This window comes from Hypanus sabinus, chromosome 9 (assembly GCF_030144855.1).
Source record: "Hypanus sabinus isolate sHypSab1 chromosome 9, sHypSab1.hap1, whole genome shotgun sequence".
NCBI lineage: Eukaryota > Metazoa > Chordata > Chondrichthyes > Myliobatiformes > Dasyatidae > Hypanus > Hypanus sabinus.
The window spans coordinates 6,377,688-6,396,131 of record NC_082714.1 but is presented as its reverse complement, the minus strand read 5'-3'; the positions used below and the strand labels follow the sequence as shown (position 1 = coordinate 6,396,131).

The window sequence follows — 18,444 nt, the reverse complement described above, 5'->3', positions numbered from 1 at the left end:
AGACTGACAAATAATCAGTGCGCAATAATTAAAATAAACATTTCTGAGAACATTCACTTTTAGAGTCTTTGAAAGCAATTCCACAGACTGGAATCAAGTTTAGAGTCGAGGTTAGTGAAGTTATCCACTCTGATTCAGGACCCTGATGTTCTTGAACCTGGTGGTGTGGGTCCTAAGACTCCTGTACACTCTTCCGAATAGCAGCAGCAAGAAGACCGCATGTTCCAGATGGCAAGGGTACCTGATGATGAAACTGCTTTCTTGTGCCAGTGCTCTTTGTAGATGTGTTCAGTGGTAGGGAGGGTTTGGTCAGTGATGGACTGAGCTGTATTCACCACTTTTTATAGACTTTTCCGTTCTTAAGTATTGGTATTTCCATAACAAGCTGTGATGTAACTAGTCATACTCATAATCATCTCTGAGAGACTAAAGAACTACGTGGATGGAGAAATCGCACTCGAACAGGCTGGCTTCAGGTGCGGCCAAGGTACTAGGGACCAACATGCGCCTAATAATGGAGAAAATACCCCCCTGTACATCTGTTTCATAGACTACTCAAAGGCGTTTGACTGTGTCCAATACACCAAACTGTGGATGACAATGATTCAACTGGGTATGGCACCACACCTAGTGGCTCTTCTAGAAACACTGTATGCTATGCAATCCTCCAGCCTTCAGACCACATCTGGTGAGACGGAATCATTCTGCAATGGGAAAGGAGTCCACCAAGGCTGAATCCTTTCTCCATACCTTTCTAACATCTACACTGTGATGTTCATGGGACTGGCAATAAAATAGGAGGAAGAACCATCAGTAGTTTGAGATACACAGATGACACAGCCCTGCTAGCCACAACAGAAGAAGACCTACAAGCACTACTCAATAATGTTGCAAAAGTCTCTGCTGAATTTGGATTGCTGATAAATGGCAAGAAGACCAAAGTTATGGTGATAAGCAAAACTGCAATTCAAGCTGACATCCACATCAGAAATGACAAGATCAAACAAGTGTCCTCCTTTATATACCTTGGTGCAGAACTAAATGATACAAATGAATGCAGCAAGGAAATAAGGCGAAGGCAGGCCAGCAATGGCACGCACAAGCACTACCAAACTCTGGAACATCTGGAAAGATAGATCTGTGAGCACTGACACCAAGATACGCCTCCTCAAGAGTCTTGTCTGGCCAGTAACTCTATATGGCTGTGAAACATGGACCCTAAAAACAGCTGATGAAAAGAAGTTGACAGCATTTGAGATGTGGACACAGACAGATCCCTGGGGTATCATACATTGAAAGAAGATCAAACAATTTCATCCTAGAAAAGATTGGCATGAAACCAATACTTCTGGAAACCATTATCCAAAGGAAGCTTTGCTATTTCGGACACATCTCAATAACTGATGACCCACTGGAATGCACTGTGTTTGAAGGCAGAGTAGAAGGAAGCCACTCCTGAGGCAGACAGAGGACAACCTGGATCAACAACATCAAGAAGTAGACCAGCCTCACTGCCAGAGATTTGACTGCCAACAGATCGCAGTGGAAGAAAGTGGTTGCCGAGGCTCTGGCAGGGTATGGCACATGATGATGAAGAACCAGTCAGGATACTCGCCCAATGTGCAAGTTCGTCAAAGTTTTAGATGACATGCCAAATCTGCGCAATCTTTTAACAGAGCAGAGGTTTTGTAAAGGCACTTACAAGCTGGTCCCAGATGTTCTCATATGATAATGCCAAGGAACTTAGTTACTGACCCTCTCCATCTCCAGTTCCCTGATGAGCTCATGCACCTCTGGCTTCCTCCTCCTGTGGTCAATAATAAACTCTTTGGTTTTGCTGACATTGAGAGTTGTTGTGGCATCATTCAACTAGATTTTCAATCTCCTTCCTATATGCCAATCTGTTACCACCTTTGATTCAGCCAACAATGTAAACTCTTGACCTCAATCTACCTCGTCATAGCCCTTGCACCTGATTGTCTACCCGCACACTAACTTGTTATTCCGCATTCTGTTACAGCTTTTCCCTCAATATACATTTTGAATTCATCTGTATGGATGGTTTGCAAAACTAAATGTTTCCACTCTACTACTATATACATGACAATATAAACTGGTACCAATAGAATGTTTCCTCTTGTGGGAGAATGGAGAAATCAGAATCTTGGACAAAAATTAAATAATTTTTTCCCTTTTTGAAGGTGGTGGGCATTTGGAACTTTGTCCCTAATAGGGTGGTGGAGACAGTGTCTGAACATGCTTAAGGCAGAAGTGGATAAATTCTTGATAAGCAGAGAAAGATTAGACACAGAAATTCAGAGCAACATACAAAATGCAAAGGAACTCAGCAGGTCAGGCAGCATCTATGGAGAGGAATAAATGGGCAACTTTTTGGGCCAAGAGCATTTTTCAGGACTGGAAAGGAAGAGTGCAGATGCCAGAATAAAAAGGTGGGGAAGGGGAATGAGGACTAGCTAGGTGATGGGTGAAGCCAGCTGGGTGGGAAAGGTAAAGGACTGGAGAGAAAGGAATCTGATAGAAGAGAGTGGAACATGGGAGAAAGGGAAGTAGGAAGGGACCCAGGGGGAGGTGATGGGCAGGTGAGGAGAAGTAGTAAGAGGCCAGAGTGAGGAATAGAAGAGAAAAGGCAGAGGGAAAAAACTCACCCAAAGAAGAAATTGATGTTCATGTAATCAGGTTGGACAGAATACGAGGTGTACCTATTATGTTTTGTTAACTCCAGAACATAAAAGCTAGTTACAAGAAAAACACAGAGCCAGGAGATAACTTGTGTATGTTTAGTTTAATTTTTTTCTTTTACTTTAGCAATGTGCATGTATACGCGGTGGCAGTGTATTGACATATGTCATTTATGTAAACGACGAAGAAATATACTTACAATATTACTCAAATATTACTGAAATATTGAAAATGAATAGTACCTGAAGGAAAAATTGATATTCATACCATCAGATTACCACGGGTAAATAGCAGCATAGAGTAAGAGGTTACAATCAGATCACTTATGAACTTAAGAAGCAGGCTTGAGGGGTTAGGTAGCCTATTCCTGCTACTTATTTATGTGCATTGTTTTGGTGCTGGCGATACCTGGCAACCTTTTGAAGGCAGTTCACAAAACTTCTAGACATACTTTTTTCTGAACTATTACTGCTTAATCTGCAGCCTGTAATTTCTTTTTACTTTTGAACCATCCAAACTTTTACACACAAGAAAATGAATCACAACGTAATGCGTAAATGGTGATATACACATAAACTTACTTTGAACTTTGATCCAGGTCTCTGCCTGGTGAAGTCCATAGTATCACTGTGGATGGTAACTTTACCCAAATTTATTATGTGCCACCATATTCTCCTCCCACTCACTTTTTTCTAACTTTCTGTTCTCTACCTAGTCTGATACCCTTCTCTTTCACATCCTTCCATCTTACCCTTAATCCTTCCCACTACTGTCTTCCTTCCCCTTCCTATACTCCCCCTCCCAGATCATAAAACCATCCATTACCCCAAAACCCAATTTCCCCACCCCAATGCTTCACCTGTCCTCCATCCCCATTCAAGGGTCCCATATATCGCCCGCACCCTTAGCTTACCAATCCTCACCTGCCCCATCATCCATCCCTCACTACTTATGCCCCCAGTCTTCACTCTCCCTCACTCTTCTCTCCTTCCCTCTATCCTCACCTCACCTAATCCTCATCCCCTCTCCTCACCCACTCCCTATTGCCCTCACCTTCCCCAACTCCTCACCCTCCCGTTCTCTTAATCAATACCCCCATTCCCTCACCCCTCACCCACTCCCTACCTTCAACTCTCCTCACCATGACTCGTAGCCTCTCACCCCACCCTACACTCATTGCCCTCACTCACCCCCTACATGTGCCCCCAGCCCTACCTACACACTCACTCTCCCACACCCTCATCCACCCCATACTCTCACTCCCTTCACTCATCCCTACCTAACACGCTCACTCACCCCCACACCCTCATCCACCCTACACTCTCACTCCCCTCACCCACCCCTAAACCCTCACTTCGTCACCCCTCACTCACCCTCTACCTACACGCTCATTCACCTCACTCAATCTCTAACCCCCCTCCTGTCACTCCTCACCCCCGATTCATCATCCCTCTCACTCACTCCTCACCCCCTTCAACCCTCCTCAATCCCTCCACTCCACACAGCTCCATTAACACTTCCACACACCCTCACCCACCTATCGGCCTCCTCTCCTCGCTCCATCCGCGGTGGCCGAGCGAGAGCGGGAACATTAAAGCCGCCTACACTGAGCGCGGGTACAACATCTCACCTACCAACCCGACTCTGAGGCTATGTCGGGTGGAAGGCCGCCATCCAGACTCTAGGTTGCCTGGAGACCGCAAGAACGGCAACTACGGCTGCGCAAAGACGGGGAAATAGCGGCCGAGAGGCGCTTCTGCCGTCGTGGTAGCGTGGCCGAGTGGTCTAAGGCGCTGGATTTAGGCTCCAGTCATTTCGATGGCGTGGGTTCGAATCCCACCGCTGCCAAGACGTTTCTTTTTGTTAACCTAAGTTACTATCATAAGTTTCACATATTATGCAAATATATATATATATATATATATATAAATTAATAATTTTACAATGAGAATATATAATATAACATTATTTTAATACTTCCTAAATATTACAAAAATTAAATACTTCTCAATCTAAAAAACCGGTTATCTTAAAACATCAAATAACCATGAACTCTTACAGAACTTTCAAATTATAATATTACATATTTCGTCAATAATAATAACAAACAATAGTACTGCATGAATTAGAACTTAAATTTTGAAAGCGTTTTTAACGGCCAAAACCTGAATGGACATTGAACCATGAACACTAACTCAATATCTTTTTGTTTTTCTTTTTGCAATACTTATTTAATTTACTATTACTTACTGTAATTCATGGTTTTCCTCCACTATTATTATGTATTGCATTGTTCTGCTGCCGCAAAATTGACAAATTTCACTACATATGTCGGTGATATTAAACCTGATTCTGATTTCTTTTTCCCATTGATGCTGGCTGACCTCCTGAGTTCCTCCAGCATTTAGTGTGTGTTGCTCAGTTTTATGAAAGAATTGTTTTAAAAAAATTTGATAACAGCGGGTTGTGGTGTGAAATATTCTTGGTGGAGCATGATCTACATACTATACTCCAAATGTGGTCTGAGATGAAACAGCAAGGAGCAGGGATCTTCGCTGGGAATTATTTGTTGGGCTCTGAATCTTGTGCTTGCTGTAAATAAAGAAATTAGAGGCATGTGTGACAATACAGAAATGACACGATCTACATACGTACATCCAGTAAACCAAGATAGCACTAACAATGTGAAGCGATGCTCAGCAATTCTGCTGAACATGGTGAGCTAGCGTGCTATGTTAGAGCTGGAATGTGTGGGTCAGGTGACACTTATGGGCTGCCCCCAACACAACCTTAGGTTGTGTTAGTTTTTAAGACAAACGACAGATTTCACTGTATGTTTCGATGTACACATGATTAATAAATGAATCTGGATCCGAGGGTGAATTCTTGGAATGTCCAATAGAATTCAAGTAAATTACAGTGAGTCCATAGGTTGTGGGAACAGTACAGTGTTGTTTTCCTCTGTAGTTCAAGAGCCTAATTGTTGAGGAGTGATAATTGTTCCTGAATCTGGTGGTGTGGGTCCTATTTCAGGTTGTATACTGTATACATTCTCTGCATCACTGCCTGGTTCGGAAATTGTACCATCTTGGATCGCAAGACCCTGCAGCGGATAGTGAGGTCAGCTGAGAAGATCATCGGGGTCTCTGTTCCCGCCATCATGGACATTTACACTACACGCTGCATCCGCAAAGGAAACAGCATTATGAAGGACCCCATGCACCCCTCATACAATCTCTTCTCCCTTCTGCCATCTGGGAAAAGGCTCCGAAGCAGTCGGGCTCTTATGACCAGATTATATAACAGTTTCTTCCCCCAAGCTATCAGACTCCTCAATACCAGAAGGCTGGACTGACATCTTGCCCTACTGTCCTGTTTATTATTTATTGTAACGCTGGTACTGTTTTTGTGCACTTTATGCAGTCCAGTGTAGGTCTGTAGTTTATTATAGCTTTCTCTGTGTTTTTTTTAATTACGTAGTTCAGTCTAATTTTTTGTACTGTGTCATGTAAACCATGGTCCTGAAAAAACGTTGTCTCAGTTTTACTATGGACTGTACCAGCAGTTATGGTCAAAATGACAATAAAAGTTGACTTGACTTGACTTGATAGTAAATAGAACTGTCAAACTATTGAACATGAGATGAAGAGCCCTTGAAAGTGAGCCCATAGTTTGTGGGAACAGTTCAATCATGGGGCAAGTGAAGTTATCCCCTAATGGTTGAGGATAACATCTGTTCCTGAACCTGGTGTGAGTCCTGAGGCTCCTGTACCACCTTCCTGGTGGCAGCAGCAAGAAGAGAGCACAGCCTGGATGGTTGGGGTCCTGATGATAGATATGCTTTCCTACAACAGCACTCTGTGTAGATGTGCTCAATGTCAACGTGAAATGAATTGTCCAGATGGCACACAAACAAAAGTTTTTCTCTTTATCTGGGTGGAAGTAGGAATAATAAACCAATTTATCTTTATCATCAAATATTTACTTATCAAAGTCCATCACACCAGCTTCTTGCCTAACTGCAGGAGCCCAGCAGAGGCCAGTGCTGGCCACCCAGTCTGTCGGTCAGAGGCAGAACTTCCAAGGTGGGCAAAATCTTACAGAATCAGGTTTATTAACACTGACTTATGTTGTGAAATTCGTTGTTTGTCGGAAGCAATGCAGGGCAATGCACAAACTATATTATAAACTACAATAAGAAAGAACACAAAATACTATAAACTACATTAAGAATATATAAAAAACAAATCATGCAAAAATAGTGTATAATAATGAGGCTTCATGGGCTATTCAGAAATCTGACTTTGGAAGGGAAGAAGCTATTGCTGAATCATTGAGTGTGTGCCTTCAGGTTCCTGTACATCCTGATGAGAGGAGGACATGTTCTGGGTGATGGGGGGCCTTAATAACAGATGCCAGCTTCCTGACGCATCACCTTTTGAAGATGTCCTCAGTGGTAGGGAGGCCCTTGATGGAGCTGACCAAGTTTGCAAGTTTCTGCAGCTTTTTTCTGATCCTGCACATACCAGACAGAATGTTATCCATGGTACATCTATAGAAATTCGCAAATCTGTGGTGATATTCTCAGCGTCCTCAAATTCCTAATGAAGTAGAGTGTGCTTCCTCACAATTGGAATTGGAGTTGGTCCCAATTGGGCCCAAGGTAGGTCCTCCGAGAGTCATGAACCCTCCCGACCAGCGAGGGGCGCCAGAGAGCGCCAGGTCTCGACGCACCTAAACTTACTTGCGTTCTTTTATGATTACTTTCATCATTAAGTTGTCAGTGTTTTTCGTGACGTTCTTTATGTGAAAGTGGTTTTCGTATACTTCGCGTTCTTAAGTGATTAGTTTTTGATTTCGGCCTGCACGGGTTGCCCGAGTTCTAGTTAAGGTTATTCTGGACTGGGACTTATTACTGAGTCCTGTGTACGCAAATCTCGAGCAAGTTGAGCTCTTGGTTTGATTATTCTCTGTATTATTCTTTGAATAAATCTTCATCGTTAATTTCTGCTATCCGATTCCGAGTTTGAGTCCACTCATCGGGAGATCGTGATGTTGTCAACCCAGGCATCCCGACCCTGGGGTCTCTCATAGGCCGCCAGGGACTTGGATGGACAACCTACAAGTGGTGGTCATCTTCCACAGGTAAGGAGCACTGTGACTTTGTAACGCATGAAATACGAGAGGTAGAAGAGAAGAGGCTAGCTAAAGCAGCTGGCCTGGTCAAACAAGGGGCTTGGACCTGGTGGGAAAGTGTTGAACAACAACATCTATCTTGGAATGTTCTGTGGCAGATGGAACTGCTCCGCATTTCTTTTCTATATAGAGCAGTGTATGACCTGCTCCCAACACCTGCCAACCTCAGCACCTGGTAAGAAGATAAGACAGACAGGTGTACTGCTTATGGCGCGAAGGGAACACTTCAGCATATTTCGAGTGCATGCAGAGTCAATCTTTCCAGCGGCATGTACGAGACATAACAACGTTCTCAAAGTTGTAACAGAAGCGGTTGAGCAGAGAGTACTGCAGCACAACTTATCTCATGCCCCATGCTGCACAGAACATCGCATATCATTTGTGAAAGAAGGCTCCAAGTCAAGGGTGTACAGTGCAGGCCCATGATCAAGCATACTTTCTTCAGCCAATGATTGGTGTGTCAAGGCCAACCTGGATGGGAAAGGCAGTTTCCCGGAGCAAATAGTTTTCACCACATTGTGTCCAGATATAATCATCTGGTCTGACACCAGTAGAGAAGTGGTTATTGGTGAACTCACAGCCCCCTGGGAAGACAACATCGATGAAGCCCATGAGCACAAGTTAACCAAGTATGCAGGATTAAGATCAGAGTGCAGAGACAGAGGGTGGAAGGTCTCATTCTATCTATTTGAAGTAGGGTGCCATGGCTTTATTGCGTTCACTTTCCAGAAGTGGCTGCGTGACCTTGGCTTTACTAGAAGAGAGATCAAGTCAACCAGCAGGGATGTAGCTGAGGTAGCGGAGACAGGATCATCATGGGTGTGGACTAAGTACGTCCAGAGGGGCAAATAGTCGGACAGTGTATCCACCTTTTGCAATCCCTTCAGTAGCTGCATAGACCCCTGAAGAGTCTATTCCATCTGTTGGATGGAAGCGACCAACAACTCTGATAGAGGCCGATGCCAAGTTGTTAGGCTCACCAGTGGGAGGTGGTGCTTTAACGCTGCTGGCCCACCACCTCGAGGGAGTCTTGATCATAAACAGGCTGAAACTCCTGAAGACAGGTGGCAGATCAACTGATGATAGCACAGGGTAATTAACATCTTAGTCCACAGGTGTTTTCAATTCAGTTCCAGCAGAGGTTATCAGACCTGAATCGTTAACTCCGTTTCTTCCTGTTCTCAGAATTGGTATCGGGTTTATTACTGGCGTGCTGTCAGTGGCCACTTTACTAGGTACAGGAGTGGAACCCGGTGTGATCTTCTGCTGCTGTGACCCATCCAGTTCAAAGTTCGACGTGTGCGTTTGGAGATGCTCTGCACACAGTGTGGTAACGGGTTGATATTTGAGCTGTCAGCCTGAACCAGTCTGGCCATTCTCCTCTGACCTCTCATTGACAAACTGTTTTCACCCACAGACCTGCTGCTCACTGGATGCTTTTTTTTGTACCTTGCACCCAGGAGATCAACAATTTGAGATATTGAAACCACCCCGTCTGGCACCAACAATCATTCCACAGTCAGAGTCACTTAGATCACATTTCTTCCCCATTCTGATATTTGGACTGAACAGCAAATGAACCTCAACCAGGTCTGTGTGCTTTAATGCACTGAGTTGCTGCCACATGATTGGCTGATTAGATATTTGCATTAACGAGGTGTACCTAATAAAGCAGCCACTGACTTGTGAAATGTGCTATTTTGTCACAGTGCAATACATAAGAAATTACTCCAAATTACCTTGTATAAACAGTGCAGAAAGAGAGAAGCTAACGAGGCAGGGGCCAGGGTTTATGCTCCATTTGGATCTGATGCTGGAAGGGGAGATGTATTTATTTTATTTTAACGATACAGTGTGGAGTGGGCCATTCTGGCCCTTTGAGCCGTCCCAGCAGACTCAACTAACCCGAACCTAATCACGGGACAATTTCCAATGACCAATTAACCTACCTGGTATGTCTTTGGACTGTGGGAGGAAACCAGAGCACCCGGACGAAACCCACGCATTCTGCAGGAAGGATGTACAGATTGAACTCTGGAGCGCCCTGCGGTGTTATAGCTTCCCGCCAACTGCTAACCACTGCGTTCTTCTTATTCCATTTGGAACTTTTACCCCACTTTGAACTAAGTCTTCTGTGTGCAAAGTGCTCTATAAATAAAATTATTATTATTAATATTGGTGCCTGGCCTGATGCTGCAGGTGTGTCTCCCACTCCAGCAGTGTCACTGGACTGCGGTAAATAACCAATCTGGTTCACTGACGTAGATAGTCTCTACCCCTCCAGGGATTCACTTGATCCCAAATACCTGTATCCAGACAATTCTTCTTTTCCTAGGCCAGGGCCTCAATATCCCTTATCATCCAGAGTTCCTGATTCCTTGTCTGTCGCTCCAACAGGGACGTGTTGCCCTTGAACTTTCATTATCTCACTTTAAAAGCCTCCCGCTTGCCAGAGATCTTTTTGCCCATTAGCAACTTGCTCTAATCCACTTTTGCAAGTTCCTGTCTAATACCATCAAAATTTGTCTTGCCCCATTTTGGAACTTGAGGACCAGATCTGTACCTTCCCAGTAACTAATGAAAGGGTTAACTTGTGAGGAGTATTTGACGGCTCTGAGCCTGTACTTTCTGGAGTTTAGAAGAATGAGGAGGGGATCTCATTGAGACCTATCAAATATTGAAAGACCTTGATAGAGTGGACTTGTTTCCTATAGTGGGGGAGTCTAGGACCAGAGGGCACAGTCTCAGAATAGAGGGATGTCCATTTAGGACTGAGATGAGGAGGAATTTCTTTATCCTGAAGCTAGTGACTTTGGAAATCCTTGCTGTAGATGGCTGCGAAGGCCAAGTCGTTGGGTGTATTTAAAGCAGAGGTTGATAGGTTCTTGATTTCACAAGGATGTCAAAAGTTACAGGGAGAAGGCTGGGGTGGAGGGGGGATATTATGTCAGCTATTATGGAATGGTAGAGCAGACTCGATAGACCAAATGGCTAAGTCTTGCTCTCATGTCTTGTGTTCTAATTTAAATCAAATATAATTCTGGTCACAGGTCCCAAGTTGCTCAATTTCCTTTCTTCAATACGATCAAAATTTGCCTTTCCCCAATTTGGAACTTCAGAACCAGATCCATCCCTTTCCCTAACCAATTACAGTCTAATAGAACTATGGTTACTGTTGGCTCAATCATTAATCCTGTCCCATTTCCCCAGAATAGTCAAAACTTCTCTTCCTCGGCCTGTAATGTCAACTGTCCACCTCTCTTCAGAAGCTGCTCGACCCGCTGAGTCTGCCCAGTAGGTTGTTAATGCATCTGCATTCTCTTGTGTCTCGATAGATCCTCCCCTCTAGTGCAGGGATTATGCCAGTGAGGTGAGGGGTCCGAGGACCCCAGGTTGAGACCCCCTGCTCTAGTGTGTAGGTGAGTGGTAGAGTATAGGAGCTCACTGTTTAACTTGTGACGCAGATACACAGCTGACTGTGTGCCGCTGGATTCCGCGTTCCGGCGGGGAGGACTCCTCCTGTTGGTGCTGCCCTCCAGTGTTCACTCAGTGCAAGACAAGCTGGATTGCCTTTGTCTGCAGCTGCACTTGGGCAAGATGAGGAGCCGCTGCATCCTTGTTCTTGCAGAAACGTGGCTCCAGGACAAGTCCTATGCATTGTAACAATCTACAGGCCATGACACTCAGGGAGGGACATGGGCTAAATTTTTACTTTCTAACATGATGTTTGCAACTGTTTGTTTTTCTGCCACTATAATTATATGTACTGTGTGTGACTGCTGGTACTGTGCTGTGCACCTTGGCCCCAGAAGAACACGGTTTCAATTGGCTCTGTACAAGTATATGGTTGAATGACAATTAAACTTGAACTCTAACTTAATTTATTCATAGTAATATTACTTTGAGTGAGTTACACATACTGTTATGTGCTCCTTGGTTCAGAGGAACATTGGTGGAATATGTGTCTACGGTTAAAATGACAATAAACTTGAACTTAAGGAATTGGAAGGAAGGAATAGACTTTTTAAGCCAGCAGAGGCTAACTGGGCCAAGTGGCCTCCTTCACAGTAAGAAATGATGGTTCTCCAACCATGTGCATGGTCCACTCCCCCAGTTTTCCGGGAAAAGGGGAAACGTCAGCAAGGCAGCCCTACTCTTTGACCGCAGAGCTCACAGGGTCTTAGCTGGGACAGGTGGCCAGAAGTGGGCTGTGTCCGCAGGGCAGGGGATGAAGGGCGGTCAACAGGAGAACTACCAGCACAAGGAAAGCAGCTCTCAGCAGCAGACAGAGGGAGCCCGTCCGCTGCAGCCGCGCTTTTAGGGACTGCTTGACGTAATCGGAGAGATCGTACTTGCTGGGGCGGTATCTCAGCTGCTTCCTGGCTTTCTAGATGCTGAAGGTGTGTGTGACAGAACCTGCAGAAAGGAATATGAGGAGTAACTCAACAGGCAATGTTACATCACTCGCCGGAGGCCCCTCGGCCCACACTGGCTCCCTGGAATATCCCACGCAAGGCAGCCATTGCCACAGAGCTTCCCTACTGCTCTTTATCCCTTTCCCACTCTGATAGCTCTTGTTGGATTTGATAACTTTGCAAGCATGTGAGGATGTATTCAGTGGGGGAAGGGATGGGGAGGGTATCTACTAGCTACCAACCCATTGCCTGCTTTCGGGTGGCATGCCTCAGGTGAGCCCAGCTCTATGACACCACACCCTTCCCGAGCTATTAAAGAAACCATGGCCCTACTTATTCTGGGCAATAGTCAGAGCACTACAACACAGAAACAAGCCCTTTGGCCCATCTAGTCTGTGCCAAACCATTAATCTGGCTAGTCCCACTGGCCCTCACCTGGACCAGAGCCCTCTGTACCCTTCCCATCCAGGTACCTGATCCAAACCCCTCTAGTTTGGATGTCACAGGCAAACCCACATCCACCACTTCCGTTGGCACCTCATTCCACACTCTCACTGCCCCCTGAGTGAATAACATGCCCCTCAGGTTCCCCTTAAATATTTCACCTTTCACCCTTTTCCCATGACCTCTAGTACTAGTCTCACCCAACCTCAGCAGAAACAGTCTGCTCCCATTTATTGTGTATTTGAGTAATATTGCAAATATGTCTTTGTTTCCATTCTATCCCCTTTGGTTCAGTCCCTTCCCACCTACAACCACGACACTCCTCATGCTTTTGATCTATTAGTAACTTCCAATTCCCTAGCCCGGACCACCTCATCTTCACCATGGATGTCCAATCCATATACACTTCTGTCCCCCATCAAGGCAGCTTCAAAGCCTTCTGCTTCTTTCGTAACTAAAGAACCAACCGATCCTCCTCCAGCAGCACCCTCCTCTGCCTGGCCGAACCGGTCCTCACCCTCGACAATTTTTCCTGCAGCTCCTCCCACTTTCTCCAAACTCGAGGGGCAGCCATGGGCACTCACATTGCCCCTAGCTATACCTGCCTTTTCAATGGAGATGTAGAACAGTCCATATTCGAAGCCTTCCCCAGTTATACTCCCCAACTCTCCCTCCACTACACTGACAACTGCATTGGCACTGCTTCATGCATGCATGCTGAACTCTTCCATTTCATCAAGTCTGCCTTAAATTCCACCCTGCCCTTAAAATTGCTTGGACCATCTCTGACAACTTGCTCCTGTTTCTTGATCTCTCTGTCTATGTTGAAAGATTGGAGCGACTGGGCTTGTATACACTGGAATTTAGAAGGATGAGAGGGGATCTGATTGAAACATATAAGATTATTAAGGGATTGGACACACTGGGGGCAGGAAGCATGTTCTCGCTGATGGGTGAGTACAGAACTAGAGGCCACAGTTTAAGAATAAGAGGTAGGCCATTTAGAACAGAGATGCTGAAAAACTTTTTCACCCAGAGAGTGGTGGATATGTGGAATGCTCTGCCCCAGAAGGCAGTGGAGGCCAAGTCTCTGGATGCATTCAAGAGAGAGTTAGATAGCGGGGTCAAGGGATACGGGGAGAGGGCAGGAACGGGGTACTGATTGTGTATGATCAGCCATGATCACAGTGAATGGCGGTGCTGGCTAGAAGGGCCGAATGGCCTACTCCTGCACCTACTGTCTATTGTCTATTCATCTCTGGAGACAAACTGTCACCCGATATCTTTTACAAACTTACTGATTCCCAGAGTTATCTCAACTGTACCCCTTCGTACCCCTATCTCCTGTGAAAATGCTATTCCCCTCTTTGTTTCTTCACCTCCACCGCATCTGTCCCCAGGTCACAGATTTTCATTCCAGGACTTCAGTGATGTCCTCCTCCTTCAAAGAACGGGGTTTCCCTCCCTCTACTATTGAAGCTGCCCTCACCGCATCTCCTCCGTTTCCTGTACGTCTGCGTTCACCCCAACTTCCCACCGTCAATACCCAACTCCCCATCAGCCTCAGCATCCAATGCATTTTCCTCCATCTCCAACATATCTTTACCCACACCCTCCCCACTTTCCACAGGGATTGCTCCACGATTCCCTTGTCCATTCGTCACTTGCCATTAATCTCCAACCCTGCGGGAAGCCTAACGTGCGACACCCACCCATACACTACCCACCTCGCCTCCATTCAGGGCCCCAGACAGTCCTTCCAGGTGAGTCAACACTTCACTGCTTTGTCAAGCACCTCCACACCATTGGCCACAAGTGGGTGGCCAAAGATTTTAATTCCAACTCCCATCCATTGCCTCCCTCAGGGTGGAGAAACCACACCTTGTATTCTATCGGGTAGCCTCCAACCTGATGGCATGAACATCGATTTCTCCTTCTGCAAACCCCTCTCCTCTAATCCCCACTCACTCTGACCTTGCACTACTTCTCACTCACTTCCCCCGGGTCCCCTCCTCCTTCCCTTTCACCGACAGTCCGCTCTGCTCTCCTGTGAGATCCTTTCTTCTCCAGCCCTCAACCTTTCCCACCCACGGCTTCACCTTTCACCTTCCAGCCGGCCTCCTTCCCCACCCCCACCTCCCACCTTTTTATTCTGGCATCTGCCCCCTTCCCACTCAGCCCTGAAGAAGGGCCCCGGCCCAAAATGTCAACTATTTATTCTTTTCCATAGATATTGAGTTCTTGCCATAGAGGGAGGTACAAAGAAGGTTCACCAGATTGATTCCTGGGATGGCAGGACTTTCCGATGAAGAAAGACTGGATCGACTAGGCTTATACTCACTGGAATTTTGAAGATTGAGGAGGGGGATCTTATTGAAACGTATAAAATTCTAAAGGGATTGGACAGGCTAGATGCAGGAAGATTGTTTCCGATGTTGGGGGAGTCCAGAACAAGGGGTCACAGTTTAAGGATAAAGGGGAAGCCTTTTAGGACCGAGATGAGGAAAAACTTCTTCACACAGAGTGGTGAACCTGTGGAATTCTCTGCCACAGGAAACAGTTGAGGCCGGTTCATTGGCTATATTTAAGAGGAAGTTAGATTTGGCCCTTGTGGCTAAAGGGATCAGGGGGTATGGAGAGAAAGCAGGTACGGGGTGCTGAGTTGGATGATCAGCCATGATCATGGTCATACTGAATGGCGGTGCAGGCTCGAAGGGCTGAATGGCCTACTCCTGCACCTATTTTCTGTTTCTGTTTCCAGTACTTTGTGTGTGTTGCTCTGCAAGTACATTGTTTGATTAAGTATTCTTGTTCATTTGAATAATTAATTACAGGTTGTATGTAAAAGCAGGTGAGTCGCACACATCGTAACTCTCCAATGTTATACGTGCATGCCTTGCTTAAAGTAAAAACAAACTGGGGTACATCATTCCTGGCTTCATGTTTTTGCGTTCAATTAGTTTAAAGTTTTGGAGTTACAAAAACATAACCTTTACCCTGTTCCATCCTGCCAGCCTGGGTTTAGAGGACCGTGTATGTGGGTGGTTGGAAGGGAGGAACAGGGCTTGCGTTTTACTGTGTTCTGCAGAGCGTTGGGGGTATGCTATGTTGATGCTAGAGTGGGAGGTGACCCCAGCACAATCCTTGCCGATTTGATATGACGCCAACAACCCATTCCACTGTGTGTTTCAATAAAGCTAATCTCGAATCAACTGCACTGCCTGTGACCACAGGGAACCGCAGAGAGTTGTGGACACAGCTCAGCACATCACGGAAACCAGCCTCCCCTTCTCTCTGCCTCAGCATCATCAGGGGGCGTAAGGCGGTCTTTCTCTTGGGCAATCGTAGCACCTGCTTAGCCCTGCCTCCCACCCCCCCCTCCACCGATCGGGGTCACGTGAAGCCATGGGAGCAGGTGGTGGATGGTCGTATGAGCAGCCGGTGCAGATCACAAGTCCTAGTTATGTGACCACTGACACCAGGCAGACAATCTCTGAGGAGTATTGATAATGGCTGGGGTCACCGGTCTTGTAAAGACACTGCCCGGAAGGCAATGGCAAACCAGCTCTGTAGAGAAATTTGCCAAGAACAATCATAGTGATGGAAAGACCACGATCGCCCACATCACATGATGAACGCACAAGCAAGTGTATGTGGGTCTGCTGCCCAAATGAAGCATGCAGAGGTTTGATGCTCCTGAGTGGAGTTTGGCCTTCTGCTGAATTGTGTACTTCCTATTCCACACACCCATCAAACTGTGTCCAGGGGAACTGGAACCTGGACAAAACAGCCTGCCCGACTGCTGTGGGAGGGAGCTTGGGCAACAAGCGGGAGGTCCTCAATAAAGCAATGTGGATGAATGAGACAGTGGAACCATGGCCTCACCCACATTACCCCTCCCCTCCATCTCACTCCCTCTCTGTCCTATCCACCTGCTCCCTCCCTTGCCCTTGGGAGTGATAAAGGGTGGAAGAGGGGGATGAAGGCAGACCCTTCCCTCTACTCTTACCCCCTCTCTCTCTCTGCCACTCCCTCATCTCCAACCTCTTCCCCCCCCCCTCCCCCCGTTGATGGTGAGATGGGAGTGTCTGGCCAAGGTCAGAGATGTCGAAGAGACAAAACCACACAGAGCCGTGACAGACAATGGTAACTCACCTGCTGCATAAACAAGCCGGGTGGGAATGTGGAGCCAGGGTCAATAGCCTAGTTGTACAAACTAGTGGGGGGTGGGAAGAGAGAGAAATTGGGTGAGTTCACAAACAGCTGATTCCACCATAACCCCACTTCCCGCGATGGAACAGGCAGAGGGTACAACCCTCTGGCTTTTCCCGAGCTTGTGCATTGGCACTACCATACCAGACCCTGATGCACCCAGTCATAAATCTATAGAAATTTGCAAGCATCTCTAGTAACATACCAAAGTTCAAAGTAAATTTATTATCAAAGGACATGAATTCACCATATACAACCCTGAGATTCATTTTCTTGTAGGCATACTCAATAAATCCATAATAAAATAACAACAATAATGGAATTAATGAAAGACCACATTGACTTGGGTGCAAAAGACAATAAACTGTGCAAACACAATAAATAAATAAATAAATAAATAAATAAATAAATAAATAGATAGATAGATAGATAAAAAAAACCGATAAATATCGAGAACATGAGTTGAAGAGTTCTTGAAAGTGAGTCCATGGGTTGTGTGGAACATTTCAATGATGGGACAAGTGAAGTTGTCCCCTTTGGTTCAAGGGCCTGATGGTTGAGGAGTAATAACTGTTCCTGAACCTGGTGCTGTGGGACCTGAGGCTCCTATACCTCCTTCCTGATGGCAGCAGCGAGAAGAGAGCATAGGCTGGTGGTGGGAGTCCCTGATGATGGATGCTGCTTTCCTGTGAGGACACTCCATGTAGATGTGCTCTACGGTGGGGAGGGCTTTACTTGTGATGGACTGGGCCATATCAACTACTTTTTGAAGGATCTTCCATTCAAGGGCATTGTTGTTTCCCTACCAGGCGATGATGCTGCCAGTCACTATACTCTCCACCACACATCTATAGAAGTTTGTCAACATTTTAGATGTCATGCTGAATCTCTGCAAATTCCTAATGAAATATAACCTCTGAATGGCTTCATGATTGCATCAATGTGTTGGGCCCAGCTTAGATGCTCTGAGATGTTGTTAGCAAGGAGCTTGAAACTGTTCACCCTTTCCATTGCTGATCCCTCAAAGACGACTGGTGTGTGTTCCTGAACTCAATCAATTCCTTGGTCTTGATGAACTCTTGGTCTCCCAATCTACCTCTTCGTGGCCCCTGCACTGCACTCTCTCTGTAGTTGCAGTGCTTTATTCTGCATCCTCTTCTTTTCTCACTGCTGCCATCAGGGTCCACACCACCCCGTCCAGGAACAGTTATTACCCCTCTGGCATCAGGCATTTAAACCAGAGAGGATAACTTCACTCCCCTCAAAGGTGAACTGTTCCCACAATCTATGGACTCATTTTCAATGACTCTTCATCTCATGTTCTCAATAGTTATTTTTTTGTTAGTATTTGCAGTTTGTTGTCTTTGGGGTATTGGTTACTTACCTTTAGTGTGTGGGTTTTCATTGACTCCACTGTGTTTCTTTGTATTTGCTGTGAATGCCCACAAGAAAATGAATCTCAGAGTTGTATATGGTG

General features: G+C 45.8%; 2 protein-coding genes and 1 non-coding gene across 8 annotated transcripts in view; 2 read left to right on the top strand and 1 right to left on the bottom strand.

Annotated features, from left to right (window-relative positions):
- Positions 1–4,401, bottom strand: part of eef2k (eukaryotic elongation factor 2 kinase) — a 76,596-nt gene extending 72,195 nt beyond the window's left edge. For 2 of the 4 annotated variants that reach the window (XM_059978956.1, XM_059978960.1), the window contains exon 1: positions 4,238–4,397. The gene's annotated coding sequence lies outside the window, so the exon portion shown is untranslated. Of the gene's footprint in view, positions 1–3,281; positions 3,748–4,237 lie in introns of those variants that run through there. The other 2 variants (XM_059978962.1, XM_059978958.1) reach the window with 2 other exon arrangements.
- Positions 4,402–4,466: 65 nt separating this feature from the next.
- trnal-uag (transfer RNA leucine (anticodon UAG)) lies at positions 4,467–4,548 on the top strand. The gene has a single exon. It is a non-coding gene; the product is annotated as a tRNA-Leu (tRNA).
- Positions 4,549–6,984: 2,436 nt separating this feature from the next.
- LOC132399046 (uncharacterized) overlaps positions 6,985–18,444 on the top strand; it is a 73,140-nt gene continuing 61,680 nt past the window's right edge. For 2 of the 3 annotated variants that reach the window (XR_009513861.1, XR_009513860.1), the window contains exon 1: positions 6,985–7,845. The gene's annotated coding sequence lies outside the window, so the exon portion shown is untranslated. The remainder of the gene's footprint in view (positions 7,846–18,444) is intronic. The other variant, XM_059978955.1, reaches the window with a different exon arrangement.